Source organism: Camelus bactrianus, chromosome X (assembly GCF_048773025.1).
Source record: "Camelus bactrianus isolate YW-2024 breed Bactrian camel chromosome X, ASM4877302v1, whole genome shotgun sequence".
NCBI classification, from domain to species: domain Eukaryota; kingdom Metazoa; phylum Chordata; class Mammalia; order Artiodactyla; family Camelidae; genus Camelus; species Camelus bactrianus.
In genome coordinates this window covers 38,444,850-38,447,953 of record NC_133575.1, presented here as the reverse complement: position 1 = coordinate 38,447,953, position 3,104 = coordinate 38,444,850, and positions in this window count along the sequence as shown.

Here is a 3,104-nt window from a genome sequence, read left to right as displayed (position 1 = left end):
TATGAAAAAAAATCCCCCAACTTTTTTCAGAAAGAGATAATGAATCTTAGCCATTGGCGTCAATTGGAAGGACCATGTTCTGAGCTACAACATTGACTATGTCATAATACTCATCTCCCTGGAATCTCCAAAAAACTAAGAGTTTCTGTTTCTCCCTCCACCAAGAGTGGGAAATACCAGAGCCTCTGAGATGAAACATCACATCACCCAATTAGGGAGGCAGCCTCAGGAAGCTTCCCCCAAATTTAGTGCAAACATTGCAAGTTGAGTATTTTGCCAGTGGGACATCACATTTCTTCACACAATAATAATGAATTCCAGCTGCAGGAGGGACTTCCCCTCTGCTCAAACCTTTTCCAAAGGAGCACTGTGCTTCCTCCATGTAGTCCCAATGTAGGAGGTTGGAATTCCTTCCTAGAGTTTGAGAACACTTGTGAAAAAAATAAAATAAAATAATTTAAAGGCAGCTTTCCTTTGCAGTGCTCCATGCCTCCACAATCAGATTGGACACAGAGCAAGTGCTTAGAAAATCTTGGCCACTAAAGGTAGAGAGAAAGGGACTGGAGATGGACAGAGAGAGCATTGAAGGAGGGTGCAGGATGCCAGAGAAAAGTAACTAACTTCCCTTTCTTAAGGGCAGCCCCCAAAGGGCCCCTCAATTTCTATTTATTTCTAACTAATCATGAGACATTTCTTTTTTATTCTAATCATAAAGGAAACATCACACAAACCCAAATTGAGGGACATTCTATGAAATACCTGTCCATTACTCTTTAAAAATATCAAGGTCATAAAAGACAAGGAAGGTCCAAGGAACTGTCACAGACAGGAGGCAACTAAGGAGATGTGGCGTTACTAAGGCAACCAATGCAATGTGGCATCTCGGCTTGGATCCCGGAATAGAAAAAGGACTTCGGGGCACAAACTGATAAAATCTGAACAAATTCTGTAGTTCAGTTCATAGTATAATATCAAGTTTACTGCCTTACTTTTGCTAAATATTCTATGGTTATTTAAGATGTTAACATAAGGGGAAGCTAGGGGAAAGACACACAAAAACTCTGTACTATTTTCACAACCTTTTTGTAAGTCTAAAACTATCTCAAGATAAAAAGTTAAAAGGGGGAGCCTGAGACGCACTATCCCCAATGTCAAAAAGACAAAGATTTCCCTCCAGACACCCTCTTTCCTGCCAGCTCCTCACTGCCTCTGTGAACTCAACAGTGACTCTTAAAGGTCTCTAGCTGCAGTAACAGCAAGTCAGTTCAGCAGTTGGAAGAAATGGGCTGTTAGGACCTGCATTTTCCAAATCACTGAAACAAACCTTTTTGGAAGGCACTATTTCTAGGAAAGCAGTATCCATTTCTATGCCTTCTTAGACAGAGCATGGAAAGCACCACTTAATTATTCATTGTCCACAAGCGTTAGTATAAACATCTGCTTTCAGACAGTATACAAATAAAAGCTCTTGGGTCTGGTCCATGGGGAGAGCTCATTGTAGTGTTGGGTATTTGGGTTCTGTTCTGTGGACCTGCACTATCCCTCTCCCCCTGTAAGGCTGCCTCGGTGGTCCTTTAGAGGGAGAAAGGGGCACATCAGGTGGGTGGCTTTGAGGTGGCAGCTGGGGGGTCTGGTACCCCCAAGGCATCCTTGCAAATCACTAGAGCACCAGTCATTTCTACCACTGTCCAGGTTTTCTGAGATGATGTTATCATTGTCGTCGTCGTCATCATCATCATCATCATCATCATCATCAGTGTTCTGGGTAGTGACAAGGGCCCACCCCGCAGAGGGCATGTTTTCACAAAAGAGAGCCCATGAAGCAGCAGCACGGAGGGCCAACAGAGTCTATGATACAACAAGCACCATCTGATATGTTTCTGCGTCACTGAAATTCAGGGATCACTGGGGCCAAGGCTTTACTGGATGAAGCCATGACCCTGTGGGCTGTCCCACTGGCACCCACAGATACGCCACACCCTCCAGCTCTGTGCCAAACTTCTTACTTAGAATTGGCAAGTGTATTTGTCTCTAAAAAGAAGGACCAAATACTTAGTCTTAAGGGTCAATTCCAGCTCTGACATTCTGAGAGTCTGTTCTTTAAGATAAAACTTTCTCTTTTATGTGAAGTATTCCAAAGCCATCAAAGAATTGTTATCACCACTGTACAGTGTAAATCTCAGCTTTATCAACCAATCCTCTTTCTTTGAAGTGCATTACCCCAGGTCACACCCTGAAGAGCTTCACATTGGGAGAAAATGTTAGTATAGGTCAACAGCATAGATGGCTCTCTGTGCAGCAAACCATAGGGCAACGCTAAAACCTCCTCTTGGGGAAGCAAATATGAGCCGTTAGCCTTGGGTGCCCATCCATACAAGAGGAGCCGGTGCCCATTCAGTGACTCTCAGAAGGAAATGTGCCCAAACTAAAGACTCTGGGGAATGTTGAAGAGATTCCATCGATTTTTTTTCCTTCCCTCTGTAGAAGTCTTGACTTGCTTCATCATGATTCCATGTGTAACCTAAAGCCAAATGAAGAAATACAGAAATTCCACCATATAAGCTCTTCAACCTACATGTCAGCTGAGGCCTCCAGGGAGTTCCAGAGAGAAGAGGTCAAGCAGGACTTCAGCAGACAAATGTGCTGAAGTCATAAGCACAGAGCCAGGAAGGAAGGTGTGCCCCTTACCCCCACTCCACTACCAAGCACCAAATCCAGGAGAGCTTGGAGCTCTACTTCCCACTACCAGCAGGCTGATTTGACTCTTTTGCCCTGGCTTCCAGACCACCACATTACAAGCTGACATTCATATCACCATGAGGCAGAGAGGGATGGGTAGAAAGAAGGGTATGGGATTTGGATACAGATAGACCTGGGTTCGCATTTTACCTTTGCCATTTATGAGCTGTTGCATGTTATACAAGGGACTGAATAGCTCTGTGAATCAGTCTCCTCATTAAAATGAAGATAATGGTTTCTGACACAAGGTTATTGGGGAAATTGGAGCTAATGCACACAAAGCTCCCAATAACAGTGCTTAGGACACGGTAGTCATGGCAACCAATAAATGGTAGCTGTTTTTCTCTATTCCAACTGAAAGAAGC